Source organism: Rattus norvegicus, chromosome X, assembly GCF_021556685.1.
Source record: "Rattus norvegicus strain SHRSP/BbbUtx chromosome X, alternate assembly SHRSP_T2T, whole genome shotgun sequence".
Taxonomy (NCBI): Eukaryota; Metazoa; Chordata; class Mammalia; order Rodentia; family Muridae; genus Rattus; species Rattus norvegicus.
This window is the reverse complement of record NC_141554.1, coordinates 141,615,865-141,638,577: the sequence shown is the minus strand read 5'-3', so window position 1 is coordinate 141,638,577 and position 22,713 is coordinate 141,615,865. Positions and strand designations below refer to the sequence as shown.

General features: G+C 42.2%; 1 protein-coding gene across 5 annotated transcripts in view; it reads left to right on the top strand.

Moving 5' to 3' along the window:
* The window catches only part of Plac1 (placenta associated 1), a 133,800-nt gene that overhangs the window by 93,780 nt on the left and 17,307 nt on the right, over positions 1-22,713 (top strand). For 4 of the 5 annotated variants that reach the window (NM_001434103.1, XM_087600008.1, XM_087600010.1 and 1 more), the window contains exon 2: positions 14,459-14,530. The gene's annotated coding sequence lies outside the window, so the exon portion shown is untranslated. Of the gene's footprint in view, positions 1-5,135; positions 5,233-14,458; positions 14,531-22,713 lie in introns of those variants that run through there. The other variant, XM_087600009.1, reaches the window with a different exon arrangement.

Below are 22,713 nucleotides of genomic sequence, written 5' to 3'. Positions count from 1 at the left end.
TCTTTAAAGAGGAAAGTGCTCTAGAACATTTGTGTCCGATTGGTGCTTTGCGACTATTTATGTGACAGCTTAAACATTGGAAGTAGATTAGGAGAGGAAATATCGCGCGATAACTAACAATTCTAGTAAAGATTACAGTAACAGCTTGTCTACTACAGTGCAAGAGGCGGGAGTTGAGGGTGGGGGATGGTCTTGGAATGACTTGGGTCTGGATTAACTAATATTTGTGTAAAAGAACAATGGGCCTCTGGAGGTCAAGGAACTAACAGTTGCTATTTGGAATAACATGGGCTGGCTAATTTAAGAAGGCTGACTGCAGACATAGGTGAGGGAGCCAATATATACTGAGTCTACTCCTATCAGATCCCTGGCCTTTTATGAAGCCATCAGTTGCTTAGTAAGAACAGATTTGTGGTCACATGTATACTGCTTTTACACAGGGATTAGAGCATTTGTCCTCAGGTGCTGGCTTGGACTATTAAAGTCACATAACCCAGTCTCCATCCAATGAACTCATTGCTATCTACTAAATGGCAGCTCAACCTCTAGTAAGAAAAGAATTTTACTCCCGTGCTATGCACAGGTTCTCTTTCTGTCTTCTGGACAGTAGAGTGGCCATCTATGTCTTTCACAGAGCACTAGAGGAGTGGGAGATGTAAATATATCCTATGCTAGCAGTTAGGTATCTAAAACCAGAGCTTTATAAAGCAAAACCTGAGGTCTGGGCCCTAGGTTGCCTTGTTATTTCAAAGAGTTATTGTTTTCTGATTTATTACATTTTAAAGCATAGACGTGAGTTCATGTAAAGCAGGAGTTCTTAACCTGGGGTCTGTTACTCTTGGATAGCATACAAGAAGCTCAATAAATTTCTCTGAAACTATGTGCAAAATTGTGGGTTTGTGGTGAGCTGTTCCTCCTAGGACAGGGTCCACAACTTTCCTCAAATTCCCAAAGGGTTCATATTCGAAAAGGTTAATAACCATTGTCTTAAAAGAAGTAGAAATGTAATTGTGTTTATGATTCAACTGCTATTTATTCAGAAGACAGCCTTGTTTCTCTCTATTGCAAGGGGTGCTTCACTTCCTTCTGCTGTCCCTATAAGATAAATACCTGGGCAGGAACCCTGTTCCTCCCTTCTTCCTTTTGTTCAATGATAGCCATGCTTCCATTAGTAAAGGGACTGACTCCTTGGTCAGAGAGGGTTAGAAGGGTTAGAACCCAGCTCCTAGGAGTTCGATGATCCAGGCAGACTAGAATGAGGAATTAGATAAAAATATTGGAGTCCTTGGCTCTCAATACCAGATGTCCTTTCTAAGGCAGGCCGTTATTACAAAGACTGAACTTTGGAAACACACAGCTGTGTGACCTGGGGCAAGTGATTTAATCTCTTGAAAGCTCCATTTCTTCATCTGACAGTTAGGGATAATAACAGGGTTGCTATGGAGTTAATAAGTGAGATAATGCTACAGGCAGGTGCCAATAGTATCCTTCTGACGTAAGCAAGTCACTAAGAAGCCCCAAAGGTTTTGCTCGGAGGGGATAGGTCCATCTGCGTGGAGTTAGCTTCCTGGTCTGGGAACATCCTCATGAGCATGGGAACAGAAACGGTTGGACCTTTGTTACGTGAGCAAAACTTGGAGTTTGGCCTGCTCCACCATTGTCCTCTACTCCAGTGGGAATGCTATTTGACCCCTGAACCCAGAAATTCTACCATGTGGGGACTTAGGCTGTGTTTATAGAAGACCAGAACAATTGGATCAGTCAAATCAGCTCAAAACCTCCTATCAGTGCTTTAGACCACAACAATACATGTCCAAAGGGCTTCCTGCCCTGCTGCTTACTGGATCCTCAAACCAAACAGTCATGTGAGGGAAACAGAGAAGCTGTGGGGAAGACACTTCCAAGGAAGTGAAAGATCTATATGTGAAAATTATAAAACATTAATGTAAGACATAGAAGGCCTTCATAAATGCAAATCCCTCCCATGGTCATAACATTTCAGTAACACCCAAGGGATATTCTGAGTAGATGCAATCTTCATCAATCCAGTAGCATTTTTTTTAACAGAAATAGGAAAAATCTAAAACTTCTGTGGAATCAAAACATGCAAAAAGCCCATACAATCAAAAGAAAGGAAAGCGATGTTGAGCCATCGTACTTTCTAATTTCAAAATATATGACAAAACCATAGTGACCAAAACAGCAGAGTATTGGCATAAAATCCCACATATGGAGAACAGTGAAAAGGATTAGACAGCCCAGAAATAAACCCAGGCATATGCAGTCAACTACTTGTTTTCTCTGGGTGCCAAGAAGATACAATGGAAAATGATAGCCCGTTCAGTAAATGATTCTGTGAAAAGTGGATAGCCACGTGCAAGAGAATCAAACGGGACCTTTACCTCAGCATCACACACACACACACACACACACACACACACACACACACACACACACACACAATCAACTCAGAGTTGATAAGGACCGAAGTGTAAGAATTCAAATCATCAAACTTCCAGCAGAAAACTAGGTGGGCAAAGCTGCTTGATTTTAGCCTCCAAATAAGTTTTGGTTTTCACACACACACACCCATCTCCCTGGTTCTCACATGGCCTCTCTAACTCCATTCCTTCTCCTTAGGACTGGGTGTCAGTGGTCAGATTGTGAAAGCCAAATGGAATGAGGAAACAGGTGGCTGATTTCTGGAACCTTTGCCTGGAGTCATGCAAATTTACTTCCCTGTAAAGAAGCAAGTCATTCAGGGCCTTAAGGTACTCACCTGTCTGACTGACGTCCCCATTCAATGCAGGAGCCTTTTACTCTGCTTTAAGGAAACAAGGTGGAATAAACTGTGTCCCTGAGAAACAGAAGGAGAGTCTTAGATATTATTTATTGGTATATTTTATCAAATTTGTAGTGGGGGCAGAGTACATAGCACAGCCCACGTGTATAGGTCAGAGGACAACTAGCAAAAGCCAGTTCTCTCCTTCTACCATGTGAGCTCTGGGAATCAAGCCCAAGTTTTCAGGCGTGATGTCAAGTACCCCAACCCACTGAGCCAGGAGACTTTTTCACCTTTGCAAAAATAGTTCATCCACAAAGGGTTCACTGAGAGCTTTTTGGTCTAGAAACCATCCTCACTGGCAGATGAGTCACTGCCTGTGTCTAGGAGGGGCCTTGCACACTAAGGGAACACTTCCCAAGTCAGTCTTTGTTTGGGGTTCTACTTAGTGTCCCAGGTCTTGTGAAAAGCCACTTCCCAGCCTGCACAGGTTGTGAACCTGGCTTGAGAAATGGACAGTCCCTATGCCAGAAGGAAATGGGAGAAGCAAGGTCTGCAGAAGAAGGTTGGTTCCCTGGCTTCTGCTAAGTGTTTCTTTCCTAGCGTGGACCATTTTCCTTAGAACTAGGAACAAGGTGGCTGGGTAGGTATGGAGATTCCTGTGGCACGCCTAAACAAGATTTCAACCTGCTTTCTGTGCTGGAGAGGCAGCTCCATGTCCAACTGAATCCCCTTGCACTCTGACTGCAGATTGCTAAGAGGAAGGCAGGACCCAGGGTGAGTTTGGAAGGGAAGCACACGCTTGGCCATTGAAGGTAACCCACAGAGGCTAGACTCCACATGGGAACTGCTTCTCTAGCTTGGGGGCATGACAGGGCAAAGGTGCCACAAATGTGTGCTGATTGCAAGCTTTTATTTGTACAAACGTTACAGGAATATAAAAATGACTTTGTTCCTTTGCTGGATGAATAGAGCTCTGTGGCTTCAGAGCTAACAGAGGCTAGGGTGGACAATGTATATTTCCTTGCATGTTTCTATATAGATATACCTCCTTATATACAAACGGCTGTGTTTAGGAGCCCTGGGCTAAAACCAAGATGTTGATTTATTTTTCTTTCAATTGTTTCTTTGGGGTGTGTGTGTGTGTATGTGTGTGTGTGTGTGTGTGTGTGTGTGTGTGTGTGTGTGTGTGTGTAGGGTGCACATGGGAGGGTATACATGTGGAGACCAGAAGTAGGTGTCAAATGTCTTTCCTCAGTCACCGCCCCCCCCCCCCCAGTTTATTTCCTGAGGAAGAACCTCTTGCTGAACCTGGAGCTCATCAGGAGATAGCTAGGCAGTTAACTGTGGAGATGCCCTGCCGCCATACCTCCTAGTCACTGGGCTTATAGGTGGACTACTATACCATAGCTTCTTGGTTTTTTTGTTTTTTGTGTTTTTGTTTTTTGTTTTTCCGGAGCTGGGGACCGAACCCAGGGCCTTGCGCTTGTTAGGCAAGTGCTCTACCACTGAGCTAAATCCCCAACCCCAGCTTCTTGCTTTAATGTGAGTGGTGGAATCTGAACTTCTATCCTCATGCTTATGAAGCAAGGGATTTACCCATTGAGCCATCTCTGTAGCCCACATATGTAGCCTAGGCTGGCTCAAATTCATGATCCTCTTCCCTCTACTTATTCAGCCTACCCTACTGATAGGTACCAGCACAACCCACTATATTTCCTTTTGTACTAACACATGGTCTCACTGTGTAGCTCAGATTGGCCTTGAACACATGGCGCTCCTCTCCTACCTCAGCTTCCCAAGCGCTGTGTCTGCTACCATATCAAGCATGTCTTGAGTTTTGTAAACCGACAATCATATCATTACAAGTGTGTGTGTGTGTGTGTGTGTGTGTGTGTGAGAGAGAGAGAGAGAGAGAGAGAGAGAGAGAGAGAGATTTCCATTTTATACATAAAGAAGCTAAAGTTAGTGGACATTTAGCATTTACTGTCTTTTAAAGAAGATACTTCTACCATTCTTTAATTTGCTCCTTTTAAAAATAAATTGAGGCAAAATATGCTCCACTTTGCTTTAAATTATATTCGCTTATGTATCCATGTGTGCACATGCCCATGTATAGAGGCACATACGTGCCTGCGCACATGGAGGTCAAAGGACACTTCGTGGGACTTCCTTTTCTCCTTCCACTGTAAGGGTTCTGGGAAACACAAAGCTGACGTGGTTGCCTTTGGCTTCCTTACCTTTGGAGCTTCAGGGCTAACAGAAGCTAGGGTGGACTGTGAGCATTTCCTTGTACGCAACTCAGGCTTTATCAAGACCCTTTACCCTCGGAGCCATCTCACCTGTTGTGCAGTTTCCTTCCTTTTAGGTGACGGTTTTCCTGAAACTATTGGCCTAAGTATTATTCAAGAACCTGACTTCTATGGATGTATAAATAATTTGGCATAAAGGTAAAATAGTAAACATTGTTGAATGCTTAAGTGATGTCTGCCATCTCAAGGAAAATCATTTCATAGAAGTTGTGACCTTGTGAGCCCAGGGTTACTGCAGTCATGTTGACTGACAAACTGAAGCTTACCACTCTTCTTCCTGCTGGCTCAACCTAGCATCCCAGCTAGCTCTGGATCCATGGAGTCTGAAGAGATTACTGTGTTGCTCTATGCAAATGTTCTTGTCTTGATCCTGTGGCTAAGGAACAAGTCTGAAGTAAGCTGTTGTGTTGGCAAGGGTTCCTAGGGGAAACTTGATGTTAGAGCATAAATATGGGACTGAGAAAAAGTCTTCTCCCTTAGCTTCTGAAAAGCTTCATGATGATATTAGAACCTTAGAAAAACCATGGCAGATGGGAGATTTTAGAAGGAACAAGCATCAAATACGAATAACCTGGGGTGGTGGAGATGGCTCAGTCACTGACATCCTTGTCACATAAACATGAGGAACTGAGGTTAGAGCTCTACCATCTATGTTTTTTTTTTAAAAAAAATTTAGTGTACACCTATAGTACCAGAACTGGAAAGGCAGAGACATGGAGACAGTAGGATCCCTGAAGCTTGCTGGCCAACCATTTAGAGAGAAAACCTGTCTTAAAAAACAAAATGGAACATGGTTGACAAGGAAGACATCCAACATCAACACCTGGTCTCCACATGCATGGAAATGCACTTCTACATATATGAGTATAAACATGTACTTGTATATGTATGTATACACACATGCAATACACATCAAAACATACACACATTATACACACATACACACACACACACATATATATATATATGTATATATATATATATATATCATCCTACCACATATGCAAAATCACAAGTATGAGAACAATCTACCATTTCTGTGTTAAAGAGGCAAAATATAGTAGACTGCTAACATTAATCTATTTCTCATAGCCAGCCACGGCAGTGTATTCCAAATCCATTTTGTCACTCAGAATTGTAATCAGGCACCATCTTGAGAGAGGGCCTATTGTTTGAGACTAAACTACTCTGGGGACCTGAAATCAAGGAACAATCACAAATCAGGAAAACCTAGGATACACTGCCAAAGTATAACGTCTGGGTAGGAAATAGCCCAGAGTGGGTAGTCATAGAGATGGAGAGGGCTGGGTGTAAACACACTGAGCTGTTTAGGCAGTATGGATGCCTAGGCTTTTGGAAATCAAGAAATTTGGTAGCTCTGGCCTCTAGGGTGACACATAAATGCCATCACCTAATAATACCTGAACATTCTGGGAACTCTGAGCCCATGGAAGGTAGATTGACCTCTAGAACTGCTTTCCCTGCTATGGATTGTTTGAAAGCTCTCCAGCCATTCCCACCTATAAGCTGGTTTCCAGGCAGACAGGCTCGGAAATCTCTGTGAGCCGTGGGCAGCAGACTGGGTTCCCGAAAATCTCCATATGTAAAACCCAGTGCTTTGTTGGTTTCCCTGATTCTCTGACATGTGTAAAGGATTGTCCCCTGTGGCTGGGGTATTGGTCTCCAGAACAAGTGGAAGCCTGTACAAAGCCCACATGCTACAGAGCTCCTTGATGCCACCAGTGGTCCCACATACACAAAGAAGTAAAGTTTCTAAAGGAATGCTGGTACTAAGGGTCTGGGGGATGCAGATCAGTTGGTGGTACACTTGCCTAACATGCATAAGTCCTAAGCTCCACCTAACAACCACAGAACCTGGCGTGGTGTCCCACTTTTGTAATATCTGCACTGAGGTAGAAGCAGGAGGGTCAGAAGTGCAAGGTCATTGTCAGCTATATAGAAGGTTCAAAGCTAGTCTGAGCTACAAGAAACCCTGTCTCAAAAATAAAATAAATAAAATAAAATACAGCACACTGATAGTGACCTAGCCCATGGTAGCCACATCCTACACACTGGGAACAGAGAAGAACTCTAATAGAATTCAGCTATGCCCTTCTACACCCTATCCCTGTCCTGTTCTTTCGTAAAAGCAGAAAAAAGCTTCTCCAACCCTTTTTTGTCTTCTCTGTCTTGTTTTCACTCATTACTATTTTAGTGGGTTTTATTTTACTTTATTTAAAATCTTTTATGTTCATTCTTTTTATTTTTTATTAGATATATTTCTTTATATACATTTCAAATGCTATTCCCTTTCCCGGTTTCCTGTCCATAAGTCCCCATCCCCTCCCCTCCCCAATATGGGTATTTCCCCCATCCACCCCCCTGCTGCCTCCCCACATTCCCCTGCACTGGGGGTCCAACTTTGGCAGGACCAAAGGCTTCCCCTTCCACTGGTGCCCCAACAAGGCTATTCTCTGCTACATATGCATTTGGAGCCCTGGGTCAGTCCATGTATAGTCTTTGGGTAGTGGTTTAGTCCCTGGAAGCTCTGGTTGCTTGGCATTGTTGTTTTTATGGGGTTGTAAGCCCCTTCAGCTCTTTCAATCCTTCCTCTAATTCCCCCCCCCCAAGGGGATCCTTTTCTCAGTTCAGTGGTTTGCTGCTAGCATTGACCTCTGTATTGGACATGGACTGGATGTGTCTCTCAGGAGAGATCTATATCTGGTCCCTTTCAGCATGCATTTTTTAGCTTCATCAATCTTATCTAGTTTTGGGGGCTGTATATATATATGAGCCACATGTGGGACAGGCTCTGAATGGCCGTTCCTTCAGTCTCTGCTCTAAACTTTGCTTCCATATCTCCTCCTATGGATATTTTCCCCCTTTTAAGGAGTGGGAGCATCCGCACTTAAAGGAATACTATGTACAGAAAGAGGAGGAGGAGGAGACATTATCAGGAGACTATCAATATCACTAGGAGGATGAATACATACTAAGGAAGGCCAGTCTTTGTGAGTTTAAGTCCAGTTTGATCTACATAGTGAGTTCCAGATTAGCTAGACCTACACAATAAGACCCTGTCAAAAAGTTGGATAAATAACTGAGAATTAGGAAAGAATCAAGCATTCCTAATGCAATGAACTCCATTCTCTTAGTGAGTGGGAGTTAGTACTTACCTTTCAGTAATAAACTCTAAAAGTAATCAGCTCTAACCCACCAATTAAGAGAAGCAAACTGGTTGAGTCAGACTGAAAGATTAACTGTTTAGAAAAGTCCACCTCCCTGGAAAAGAGCCACAGAGACTAGGAATAAAAGGACAGAAGTCGATATGCAAATGAAAGGCCAAATAGAGCAGGACTAATGATACTCACAGCCATTAAAGTAGACTTCAAGCCAAAAATTAGTCAGAAGAGATAAGTCAGATTGTTATGTATTATTAAAGAGGATAATTTATCAAGAAGATGGAACTATGTGGAATATCTATTTACTCAATATTGGTGTACTCGTAAGGCAAGTGTTAATGGGCATAAAAGAACAGAGATCTAGATGGGAAATTAATGATAATGGGTGACCTACTCTCACAAATAGATCATTCAGACAAAAGTTTACAAAGAAATTTCAGAGTTAAAATATACTAGATCAAAAGGGCTTCCAATGTATCTACAGAATGTGTCACCCAAAAACTGTGGAATGCATGTTCCTCTCAGTGACACATGGAACTTTCTCCAAAATAGATCACATTATAGGCCATAAAAGAAGTCTTTACAAATAAAAAAATGAGTTTCCTCTATTTGTATTCTATCACAATGGAAATCAAATTTTAAATAAATAGTAAGAAGAGAAGGATTGGACAGATGGCTCCATTTGTAATGAAATGCTTGTCCTGTATGCATGAGGACCTGAGTTCAAATCTTCAGCACCCACATAAAAGCCAGCAGCAGCAGTGTGAACCTAATATCCCAGTGCTAGCGGGGTGGAATAGAAGATTCCTGAAGCTCTCTATCCAACCTGGCCTAAGCTATAAATTCCAGGTTCCATGAGACACCCCGTGTCAAAGAATAAAGGGGGAATAATTTAGGAAGACTTCGAGCATCAGTATCTGACCTCTCTATATGCACACACACACACACACACAAATGAGCACATATGAATTATCCAAACAAATAGGGATTGAGCAATATACTTTGTAGTGTATAGGCATTGTACAACATAATGTATTTTGTTATGACTTTTATGTGTATGCTGTATGTGTATGTGTAGGTGTAGGTACACGGTCATTCAGTGCATATGCACGCATGTATATGTACACAGAGGCCAGAAGTCAGTTGTGTCTTCCTCCTCACTCTCCTACTTAATTTTTTGAGACAGGGTCTTTCCCTTCATCTGGAGCTCATCAATTTGGCTAGACTGGCTGGCCAACAAGCTTCAGCAACCTTCTGAGACTCCAGCCCAGCCAAGCTCTGGGGTTACAGACACACTGGCATGCCTACATTTTATGTAGGTGTTAGGGATTTGAGCTCAGGTCCACATGCCTGTGCAGCAAAGGCTTAACCAACTGAACCATCTCCTCAGTCCACTCTGACATATTTTTCGTAGATGTAGCTTATGAGAGAAAACACAGGATACTTTCTTTCTATGGCTAATTTTGCTTAACAGGACGATCTCCAATTCTATCCATTTTCCTGTAAATGACACAATTTTATTCTTTATGACCGACTACAGCTACATAACGTACATTCCCATGACCTATTGATAGATATCTAAGCTGGTTCAGTCACTTGACTGTTGTGACTAAGTGCTGCAATGGACATGGGTGGGTCTGTAGGATGCTGAATGGCATTCCTTCCTCTGGGTATCCGTGAGTGCTATATAGCTGGATCATATAAATTCCTAATAGTGGAGTTGCTCAGTCATATGGGAATTCTGATGCCTACTGGGCATCCCAGAGTTTGGAACCACTTTGGTTGTTGAGAAGCAGACCTCAACGACCCAAATCCAATTTGGGTTCCCCTGGCTTCTCAAATCCCAGACACAGTACATCACCGAGCATCACAGCATTGCTGCGCTTGGGGCTGTGGCCCAGGTGTTACCTAGGCTGCATTCTCATCTAGAGCTTGGGGTCCCATCTAGAGCCAGCCTGATTCCATCTTGTAGTGCAGCTGATCCTTGCTGCAGTGCCACTAAGGCTGTGCTTTCTTCTTCGTGGCCTTGCTGCTTCCTCAGAGCCATCAGAAAAAATGCTCTTCCTCCGGAAAGACGCCCAGTCTTACTTTTAATGTCTTTTTCACCCAATTAATGACCCACCCAGTAGCAAGTCTCTTTTGTAACTTCAACCTCAATTGGTAGGACACCTTTATTTTTTTTTTTAGTTCTTTTTTTTTTTTCTTCGGAGCTGGGGACCGAACCCAGGGCCTTGCGCTTCCTAGGTAAGCGCTCTACCACTGAGCTAAATCCCCAGCCCCAGGACACCTTTATTGTATCTTGAAATTTTCTTGTTATATATTATAATAAGTTCTCTGGTCAGCTTCATGAGAATACGAATATATCCTCTCAAACATGAAAATTGAAGTGAATTATTCAGTACTTGCCCACCACTCTAGTTAGAAGGAGGAAAAAATATCCAAACTGTAGTAAAACACCATTTCATGTTAGCCAGCTCAGGGGTAAACTTGAACCTTCTCAATTTTGAGATTAGTGTTTTTTGTCACAGCCCTAAATCACCAATAAAACTGATTGTCCCTCATCCAACTCCACACAGCTTAAGACCAAGTAGCTAACATGCACAAGTCTGTGGGATCCATCCCCAGCACTGCATAAAACTGGGTGTGGTTATACATGCCTGCAGTCCCACACTCAGGAGGGAGGTGGATGCAGGAGGGTCAGAAGTACAGAGGACATCCTTGGGGATGTAGTGAGTTTCAGACCAGCGTGGGTATTTAGAGATCTTTTAAAAATAAATAAACCAACAAATAAACAAATAAATAAAAGGGGCTCCATGCCCTAGTGCTCCCAGTGCCTCCAGAGTCCTAGTGCCTAACATAGTCAACATTTGCTGGAAGAATACAGATGGCAATGCTACTCAGTTCCTGGAAGAGATCGTCTTGGCCCCGGTCTTCTTGTCACATTCCTACAGGAGTTTGAGACACCTCTTCCCTCCTAGAAGTCACCTCCTTTTTGTTGTGGTTTTTGATGTTTTGTTTTGTTTTGTTTTGTTTTGTTTTGTTTTGGAGAACAGAGCTGAGTTTGACCTTCAAGTTCGACTCCTAAACCTCCTCCCTCCAGCATCCAAGGACTAGGATGCCAGGCAGACAGTACCGCGCCTGGTTTATGTATGCTAGGTAATCAGTCTATTGGCTGAATCAGTGAATTGGCAAGTCACAGAAACAAACATGTACTGACTGACCCAGGTGTCTTGATTGTGCTTCTGAGGAGAATGACCATCATTCCCTTGGGTCGATGCCCTGGTCTCTTGCCCTTTGTTTTTCTCTAGTGTACAACAGAGAGATGACTAGGTGACTACGTGTTTCTTGTCAAAGCTGGATGTATGAACATCCCTGGGCAGTTACTGGCCATGATCCCCTTTGGAGCCTGTCACTGCTGTTGATTTTGAGAATCCCAGTGTGGGAACAAATGTTGTCATTGTCACAGCTCAACTACAGGGACCTCTCCTTCCTTAAGCTGGCAGCTGAAGCTAAGTGTTTGAGCTCCCTGGGCCAGCTGTTCTGAAGCAAATGCCAGGCAGAGGTAAGGCAGGCCTCAGAACTGGGCCATGAGCCAAGCATGAGAGGGGGTATTGATAGAAAAATTGTTTTCTCAGGAGGTTTGAAAATATACATTATTTCCTCAAAGGGTAGACAAAACTAACTAACTCCCTTTACCCTAGAGAAGATTCTAGAGCTAGAATTGAATTTGAGCACTTCCCCGAGGAAGCCTTCACTTAGGAGCCTGAATGATAGCCACACCCTTTGAAGTGAGCTTCAAGCTCAAAAAGGGCCATGTTGTTCCCACTGAGAAAGAATGAGAGCAGGCATAATGGTGTCCTTATTCAGTAAACCTCAGAGCATGTGTGAGGAGGGGCAAGTGAGCCTGCAGGCTCTGACTGTGTGACAAGGGGCTAGTGAGCCCGCTGGCTCTGACAACAGGGCAGGGGTGCTTAGCAGAAGGCCATGTTTCCAGCCTAGTGCTGAGCCCCATGGAAAGTCTTCCTGAGGTAGACAGTGTGGTCAAAATCGGCAGGCAATTTCAACTCTTCTAGGAATGCTAAAACAGAACAAGATACCTCTAAAATTGGAAATATGTCCGATCAACAGTTTCCAGCTGGGGCCAGGGAGGTAGCATAGCCAGTAAAGGCACTTAGTTACCTTCAAGCCTGACCATCTGAATTTGATCCCTGGGACCCACATGGTGGGAAGAGAGAACCAACTCCCACAAGTTGTCCTCTTACCGCTACATGAGCACAAAAACTTAAGCAAATATGAAAGGAAGGAAGGAAAGAAGGAAGGAAGGAAGGAAGGAAGGAAGGAAGGAAGGAAGGAAGAAAGAAAGAAAGAAAGGAAGGAAGGAAGAAAGGAAGGAAGTTTCCAACCTGATGGATTTCACTGAAACATTGCTTGGGTTTAGAGGTTGTGGAGATTAAAGGCTGATGAGGAAAAACAGACAAACCCATTGTTTTAAATTGCAAAGAGAATTGTGCTGTTTGTGAGAGATCCCTATCACACAGCAGGCCAGGAGTAGCTGCTAAAGACATTTATCAGACAGTTACTAAGGACCAGAGCCCCCAGATTAGACCTGAGCAGAGCCTTGATGGACGTCAGGATTCCTATAACATTACCTCATTCATGCTATGTCAGGGACCACTTCCAAAATTCTGACTCATCTCCCAGGCGAAGGGAGCCGTGTCGGCATGTGAATCCCACCCCTGGTGTTATCCCAGGACATTTTTTTTGTTTGTCAGACTTGATGCTAACCAGTGATTCCATTAGGTCTGGGCGAAGCTATTAGTACAATGGCCAGAGCCCTGAGCTCCAGCCCTGTCTGTTAGCAATCTGCTGTCCTTTCATGTGTACCTCTTATCCAGTCTCTGTTGTTTTCCTGGGTGGCTAAAAAGTAATAGTTTAACTGGGTGATTTAGTCCCTTCCAGCTCAAAAATCTAAGACTTCTTAGCTTTCAATACAACATAGAATAATGGCTGTGAAAAGGGTCAAATCTTGGGATTTTTCACTAGCTCTCCACCTCACTACTCCTCTTCCTCCTCGGAGACACTCATGTTTATCAGACCCTATTTTCAGCGTCTCTGTGGTTGCTACATAATCTCTAAGCAATGTTTAGACTCCTGCTTCCTGACTTATCCTTTGTAGCCCTTATCAACTGACTCTCTGATATAAAAGCTGAGGACTTCACTTACTTAGCTTTACTATCATCTGCCCCTTTCTGTTACTTCTCCTTATTTGGTCAAATTTTTGGGTGGGTTTCTTTTTCTTTTTCTCTCTTTTTTTTGGTTTGTATTTTTGTTTTCCAATTTATAAAGTAGCATACAGTTTTACCTTTTTGGTATACAGTCTGAGTTTAGGCAAATATAAAGTCATCTGACCGCCACCCAAGAGCATCCCGCTGAGTAGTCCCGTGGCCAAAATGAATATCTGCCAATGTCTATCTGTATAATAAACTGCCCCTCCTCTCTGAGTGGCCTTCCAGCCACTGAAAAGTGTCATGTCACTTCAGCTTTGCCTTTTACGGAATGCTGAACAAAGGGAATCACACAGCATGAAGTGACCTTTGGTCACTGTGTTCTTTCACCTATGATTTTGAGTCATTGATAACTGTCCTGATGTTGGTATATATTATATGGTCCACTTTTTTTGTGTGTTACTGAGTAGTAGTCCATTGTTACTATGGATGTTCCAGAATTCAACTGTCAACTAGGTGAAGCACAGTCGAGCTGCCTCCACTTTGACAGTATTGTTTCAGTCATTCCATCGGTTACCGTTTTGTTTGAAATCATGCACTTCAGCCTTTATTTCTTAGCCAGTTGCCACTATATATGAATTGGGTCTGCCTTTTCAACGTAGTAATGCTGTTTCCAGATTTTCAAAGATGGCAACCTCACTTGGTTTAGACGTCCTTGTAGACAGATTTGAGTGCGCAATCTGTCACAGGGTAAGAAGGCTTGCTTAGATGCTACCCCGCAGTCCTATTCAGGTCAACAGGCATTCTGAATGCCTCCCGTAGCACAGAGGCCTTCTCTGCAAAGATAGACATGTACTTTCTGTTCTGACCATTGCTAACGCAGGCAGGAATTTTGGGGAAAAAGACCTTTCTTCATGTGGATTTCAGCTTTTGTCTGTCATGCTTTTTCTTTTCCAGCTGCCTTCAGCAGTGAGCACAAAGCCTCATTTCAAAGGAGACTGACAAATTGTCCCCAGCTGCCAGAAGGAGGTTAGTTTTCTGTGTGTTCTGTGTCCCCTTCTCCAATAACCAACAGGTTAACTTTGTAAAGGGAATTGACAAAAGCAGAAATGGTCCTTTCACCCATGCGCGTTTTTGCGAAAGATGTGAATGTGTAAGAGCCCTCTCCCATCTCATTCTGCTTTATGCCAGGAAGTATGGTAAATAATTCCAAGTCAAGCTCTGTGTTTTGCAAGAGTCCTGTTAATGCATTCTTTTTTTTTTTTTTTTGGTGCTCATGGGATCTAAATTATTTTAATTAGCTACATTGGTGTCTTCCTCCAATGAGTAACTATTTAAAGGCTAAGTAGTGTCAGCTCTAGCCATGGAGAATTATGTGTTGTTATTTTCCACTTGCATTTTTAATCATCTTCATATGTGTCTTATCTGGCATTTACTTGGCATAACTAGAGAGTCTAATTACCCGGCATATAGCAGGTGCTTCTGCTTAGAAACAGCTTAGAAAGTCTGGAAAGGTTGAGACACAACATGCTCGAGGGGCTTATTAAATGCCTTTGAGTTGAAATACATAGTGCCTGAATACACGCTGGTGAAAGGTTCCGTGTTAATGCAGAAACTTAGGCATTCTTTAGCACCCATAGGAACACAAATCGGTATAACTCACACACAAGGGCAGCTGCGAAATGTGTCAAAGCATTAACAGTGTTCTTCTCCTCTACCCCCTGAGAGGCTTTTTCTAAAAAATTCATCTTTTCAAAGGAGCAACCATTATGTGTTGATCACAATAAAAATGTAGGTGTTTAAGGAGAGGGGAATGCCAATTACCTGATTGAATCATTATACATCATATACATTTATCAAATTATAACACTGTACCCTATAAATATATATAATCAAGGTATTAATAAAAATAAGTATTTGAAATGTAATAGATATATCAAACTACAAAGAAATTATAGCATCATTTAAAAAATTTCAGAAGAGAAAATTTCTGAAATTGTCTACGTAAAATATATTTATATTTGTGAAATGCTACATAGTTATATAGTGTGAAATGTTGTATCATTATTCTCAATCATATTTAGAAGGATGTTTAATAGTATGGGGAAATGCTCACAGACCAAATTAAGTGAAGGGGGAGAAAATATACAAATGAACATATGGCATGATACTGTGTGTGCGTGTGTAGAAGACTAGAAGGAAATAAATATAAACTTTAACAGGAGCTAATTCTGTGTTGTAGGATTATGAATTATTTTCATTTCCTTACTTTTATAATGAGCTTGTCCTGCTTTAAAATCTTTAAAAGAAATTGACTGGAAAAAAATAAAAAATTGATGATAGATAAAATTCTAGTAATATAATACAGATTCATCCCACTGACCAAAACTGGAAAGGAAAACCCCTTTGGATGCTATGTGGAGAGCCACGGTAATGTTTGGTTTCCACAAAGACAAAATAAAACCCCGAAGTCTTTTCAGCATTAAGTACTAGAAGTGTGTGATTGCCATTGAAAGGACATTTGTTCACTTCTCATTTTTTTAGCAAATTCTCATCCTTCCCTCATTCTGCTCCCTCCCATTTCTCTACTGTCCAGATCTGTAGAACAAATGCTAGAGAAACTGGACATAAATAAAACCCAAAGGCTTTAACATACCACAAAGCCCAACTTCCTGTGTCCTTTTTTTTTTGATTCCTGTGTCCTAATGTCATATGCCCACTGTACTCCAGAGAGTAGAAGAGAGCTCAAAAGACAGAAACACTTAAGAAGTCTGGAAGTGGGGCTGGGGATTTAGCTCAGTGGTAGAGCGCTTACCTAGGAAGCGCAAGGCTCTGGGTTCGGTCCCCAGCTCCGAAAAAAAGAACCAAAAAAAAAAAAAAAAAAAGAAGTCTGGAAGTATTGAGACCCAGCATACACAGCTCTCCCACCCTGACTTTATTGGTTTGCTATGATATCAACTGAACTTTGTTGGTGGGGGTGTAGGGTAGGTAATAAGAAGCTAGCCACTAAAGGCAGGTATCTTAAGAAATCATAGAATCCTAGATCTTTATAGCATAAAGGAAAATATTTCAAGAATAAGATTCTTTCCAAACACCTATGACAAAATAAATGTTAGTTCAAAGAAATATCATTTAATCAAAGTACCCATTTTACAGATGAGGAACTCAAAACACAGGGGAAAGTTTTAAATTACTTTATATCTCACAGTTTCCAAGTTACAAAGTTGGGGCTAGGGTCTACATCTTCTGGAGACTCTTCGATTAAAAAATATTTTTTCTAGTTAGGTGTTTACCTCAACTATAAATATTCCAAATACTTACCATACACAGGCACGGATGTTTCTGTAGGAAGATGGACAGAATCTGTTAAACCCTGGCCAGGGTAAAGGGGGGTGTTGAAAGTTTGGATGTTTTACCATCAGCTCAAGACTGTCAGATACAAAATCACATTCATTTTGTTTCCTTGTCACCAAGAATCTGAGTCAGCATGAATTTGGCTTTTGTTCTCTTTCAAGTACCCCCCCTCCCCTTCACCTTGGCCAGGGTTTAACAGATTCTGTCCATTTTCCTTTAAAAACATCTCTGTGCCTTACTATTCTGATAACTTAATACTCCCAAGGGCTGGGGGAAAGCCCAGTTGTAAACTACTTGTAGGACAAGAGTGAGGGCCTGAGTTCAGTCCCAAGAGCCCGTGGAAAACAGCTGAATATCATAGTGTACTTCTGTAATTCTAGCAGTGAGAAGGCAGAGACAGACAGGTCCCTGGCTAGCTACCCTAGCCTAATCTACCAGTCCTAGATCTCAGTGAGAAAAACCTGTCCAAAACCAAAAACAAATAAAGCCCTTGTGATGTAATCATTACAACTTAGCTCAGAAATTGTCATTTAGGAACAATTTGCATTTATCGAGCAACATTCATTCATACAAGCACCCATTGAGTACCTATTATTTGCCAGCCTCTGGGATGGACAACTCATTTTTGTTGTCTTCTCAACTACATCCCTGAGAGTTGCAGCCATGTATTTCTCCATAGCCTCTTAAACACCCATTGCAATTCTAAGTAACTCTAGAGACCTTTTAGTTCTTGAGCAGTATAGACTCAAGCAATCTGTCACCAGTTCAGCAGGTAGAGAATTCTGTGAATGCTGTCATCTATAGTTCTGTCCCTGCTTGTCAAAGTAACATGAGTATAAACCACTTGCTCAACAAAGTATTATCCTGTGACTTCTAAACACCATTATCTTCAAGCAATCAAATTTCATAACTACCTGAAAAGGTGAGATCTTGAAAGTCAAAGGGGTTTTACCACCAGAAAGTTTGAATACTTTTCCTCATTCCTCTAAGTAGAACTTAAAATCCTGAAAAATAATTATATATAAGACAAATAGACATCTCAGGAATGATTGGAATGCCGAACTGACTGTCCTATAACAATGTACAATTATTACATATGAGTTTCAAAACCCATAATAATGAAGGAAGAGAGGACCGAGTACAGTGCTTGCTTGCTATGCAGTGGGCCTTGGGTTTGATCCAAGGTATTGGAGAGAGAGGGAGGGAGGGAATAGAGGGAGACAGAATAAAGTGGATGGAATCAGTTGGCACTTTTACATATCGTCAGTAGTCAAGACAGCCTGGTGTTGGCAGAGGGACAAACACATAAACAACAGAACAGCAAAACCCAGAAGGAGCTACACATAAATATGCCTACTAATTTCTTTTAAAGATACAAAACAGCTCAATGGGAAAGGAGTCTTTTAAAAGATGCAGTTATTTAATGGGATGGCACTTATGTAGAGTGTGGCACGCGCCTTTAATCCCAGCACTTGGGAGGCAGAGGTAGGCAGATCTCTGAGTTCTAGACCAGCCTAGTCTATAGAATGAGTTCAGGACAGTCTGAGCTATACAGAGAAACCCTGTCTCAAAAATCAACCCCCTCTCTACTCACCCCCTTAAAGCACCAAGAATGTGTTCTATACAGGGTTTGGAGAGATGGTTCAGTGGTTAAGAGCACTGTGTGCTCTTTCTAGAGGACTCAAGTTCAATTTCCACCACCCCCATGGCAGATTAAAGCTGTCTCTAACTCCTGTTCCAGGAGATCTGACTTCTTTACACATGTAGGCAAAAGACAAATGTACATAAAATAAAAATAAATTATTTTTAAAAATATAAAAGATTCCAGGAGAGAGTACCTGTAAGGTAAAGTCAGGGGAATTGTGTAACGGAGACCAGTTCTGAGCTGTTTAGCAAGACCCTGTCTCACAAAATCATTTTTTAAAAAATGAAAGGTCCATGTTAAAAGATTTTTAAGACCAACTACAGAATTAGAGGAAATATTTGTAGTGATGTGGAATCAGTGGGGGTGGGGAATCCAGTTAGAAAATGGACAAAGGAGATGAAGTTAAGTCGTTAGGTTTCAGCAAAGAGGCAATTGGGATGGTGACTCTGTGAAAAGACAGCGCCATTAGGGAACTACAAATCAAGACCACAGTGGGACATGCACACCTATGACAGAAGCTGGAATCAAAACCAGTGACAGTACCAAAGGGCAAGGAGAATGCAGAGAAACTGGATCTCTCAGACGTTGCTGTGGGAATGAGAAATGCTACAAAAACACTCTGCAAAACAGTTTGGCAGTTTCTTACAAAACTAAACATGCAATTACCATAGGACCTAGTAATCCTGCTCCTGGGCATTTATCCCAGAGAAATGAAACTATATCCACATTAAATCTCATACATGAATGTTTATAGAAGCTTTATTTGTAATAGCAAAAAAAAATTTAAACACCCCAAATGTCCTTTGATAGGTGACTAGTTAAACAAACCGTAGCACAATTAAAAGAAAGAATGAACAACAACTTGGAGCGGGCTCCAGGGTATGCTCTGGCCTGGCAAAATTGTACAAAAAGTTCTTCACGTTTGCCTCCCCCAGCACAGAGAACTCAATATTCAGTCCTTTCTGACTCAAAAGACCATTTGTCAAAAAGAAGCAGTCCAGGTGAATTCAATTTTGTGGCAATAGATTCCAAGTGAGCATCTGTAAGGCAATAATTTTTAAATGTTATCATTTATCCCACATTGACAAGACACACACAATTCCAAGATGACAGACTTTTCGTGCAGTGCAATTCCTGCCCCTCGACCCGTTTTCAAAGACAAAAGATAAAAGCTTCACTGAACTGTGCTCAGATGAGGGGAATGGGTGATTTGGGCTGATAGCAGAGGCAAAGGAGTTGCAGGGGGGAGAGAAAGATAAAGTAAAAAGGAAAAATGAGGAGAGGAGTGAGCCCCACTGTAGCTGCTTGGACTGTCCAACTGATGTGTATTTGCTAGCTTCTCCATCTGCAGCCCCCAACTCTGACTCTGGCAACTGCTGTCTCTTCCTGAGGATTCCTGTTTTTCATCCTGATAACACTTGAATCATACCTTCCAGTATTTATTGGATCTGCAATTACGAAAGTGTGCGATGAATTATATTCAATGTTCAATAAGGATGTGTGTGATCTACTTAATGTCTGTTTCTCACTTGGTACTGGAAATCCCATGAGTGTTGGGGCTTTTTAGTCCCCTTTGTATAATCCCAGCATTCAACGAAAGGAAGAAACTTGGCACGTGGAGGCCAGGAGTGGGGTTAGCAAGATCCTAACTCAATTAAACAGTTACTTGAAGGAGGATGAACTTTAACTTGTAGTTGTTTTCTCTCGTAGAGTAGGGAAACATTGGCTACCCCACTTATCACAGTGGATAAGACTCTGTAGATATGGGGATATCCTGGGATAAAGAGTTGCTCAGCTTTTTCTACAGGGTTAATGATAATAAAGCCATTCCTTCCTGTCTTTGGAGTCAACACCCATTGTTCATTCCTTGAGATACAAAATCCCGAGCTCAGAATGTGCTTCGTAGAACAATGTGCACATCCCCATGTACATGTCTATTACTGAGAAATGGGGTTTCCTTGCCACCTACCCAGGATCCCTTCAAATTGCCCAGGAGAGCCCATGATGGGGTAGCAACAATGTTTACCTCTGAACATTGCACAGATTAAATGAGACAAGGCTCATAAACCTATCTGTATTGTACTTGGGTTTCATAATTGTCAACCAAGCAAATGAGAAGGAGGGCATGAGACATGAAAACCTTAGGTTCCTCTGAAAAAACAGGGCTTTTACAGCCCAACCCAAGGGCTGCTTTGTGGCCCCTCAGGTTTAACAGCTGGGGCCTTATTTCCTCACTCATAGGTGTGCTGACCTGCCCACCTATGAGGGAAGTCATTCTCAGTGCAATTACTGACAGGCTTTCAGGAAGAGCCTTCCACCCCCACCTCCACCCCTGCCCCACACACCCACACACAAAATGGAGCCTGCCCTTATATTTGCTCACAACAAATTTTAAAATATAGAAGATGATGAGCTTGTTTACTAAATAAATACGTGTGTTTGGATCCATTTGTCATCTCCTTGGCAGATGCCTTTTCCTCCTCCCGTGGCTGAGGGCTTCAAAAGTGCAATGGACTGTGGGATAGGAAAATGCGAGTTATTGGTCTTCTTGGACCCACAAATTATTTACAGAGCACAGGATTTACAGTCAGGAAGGATTTGTTTTCACAGAATCGGGCAAATCCTAGATGCTCTCTATGTATACAAACCGCCTTCTCAACAGTTATGAAAGAACATTTTAAACTTTAAATGAGAGCCCTGTTCACAGGACATTCTCAGCACTGAATTCCAATGAAAGCATCTCATTGAGAGCAAGGCGATCGTGGAATCACCACCTTTGGGTGGCAACTTTTCCTCACTCATGCTGTGACTCAGGAAGTAGGCAAGGGCCCTTCTTTGAATCCATGGTTCACCCTCTGAACTCATTGTATGTCTAAAGAGCAGGCATTAACTTGTAACAGACACCAGTAGGTACAATTCTCCCCATGGTCTGGTCAGCTTGGACGGTTCCATACAGAAGTCCACGTTTAAACTCTGCCCTCCATAGAAGCCATCCTGTTGAAGCAGCTGTTTTCCACCAGCTGCCTAACCAACTGCCATCAGGACAAAATTACCCCCACCCCAAGGCCTCCACCTCAGGACATAATAAACACACTCTCTGGGGCTCCTTCTCTGACCCATGAGCTGCAATTACCCACATTAGAAGTCAGCTCCGATCTTCAGCCATATTTTTTTATTTTAACAGCAAAGGGGCAACCTTCAGATATCCCTCACTCTCTGCACATGTGGAATGAGATAAAACAGAAACGTTTGCTGAGTCAGATTCCCAGAACTAGATCCAGCCAGAAACGATGGGAATGTGGAACCAATCAAGAAGTTAACATGTGTTACAAAGGGCTAGCTTAACGGTTCTCTTTAAAATAGTCTTTAAGGTTTCCAACTGCAGCATGAAGAGGGGAATTCTCACCCTCTATTCCCAGTTCCTTGTTGTTTTTATTTGGAGAGAGGATGTTTTGCAGAATTTGTGGGTAAAGGGGGATTGGGGTGAAACTGAGGTTAAGAATTCATGGGGAATAAGGGTTAAAGAATGAAGCCATTGCTCCTGTGTTGGAGGTCACCATGCAGGCAGTTCATTAAATGTATAGTAATTTTCCAGCAGTACAGGATGAAAATCAGCACATCCAATGAAATATTTCACACCTAGGAAAAGTCAAACCCATTGTTTGTGTGGCCCAGGTAGTATTTTTCTGGAAGGAAAACGCATTTGAAACAAATGTCAGAACAGAAGTGCTACTTATGAGGGACACAGAGACACCATAGCACTTAAGGTTGGAAACTGTCACAATCCCCAGCATCCTCAGACCCTCTGAAGCTTAGCATGCAGATCCAGGGCTCATGTTCACCTACCTGTGTATATAGGTGTCTTCCCTTGTTTGCCTTTCACGGCCAAAGCTTGTGGTCTTATTTCTTTCATATACTACATGAAAAATCAAAGTAAAATAATGGATCCATTGTATGGCCCCCTGCATCTTGGTGCCATGTCAAAATGGAGATCTTAAAATGATGGCTGGGATTAGATCTGGATAGCCATTGAGGAGCTTTCTGAGGCCAACAGTAGAAAGAAGGTCTGTTAAGGCCCATAGCTAAAAATGCAGGTACTCTGAATCCAAAGTGGGAGCCCCTAAGCATCTGTGTTACCCTGAATGGAATTTCTCAGATTTTGCTGTGACACTGGTATAGGGAAAAAGAAATATGGGGCTGGCTGCAAAGCCTA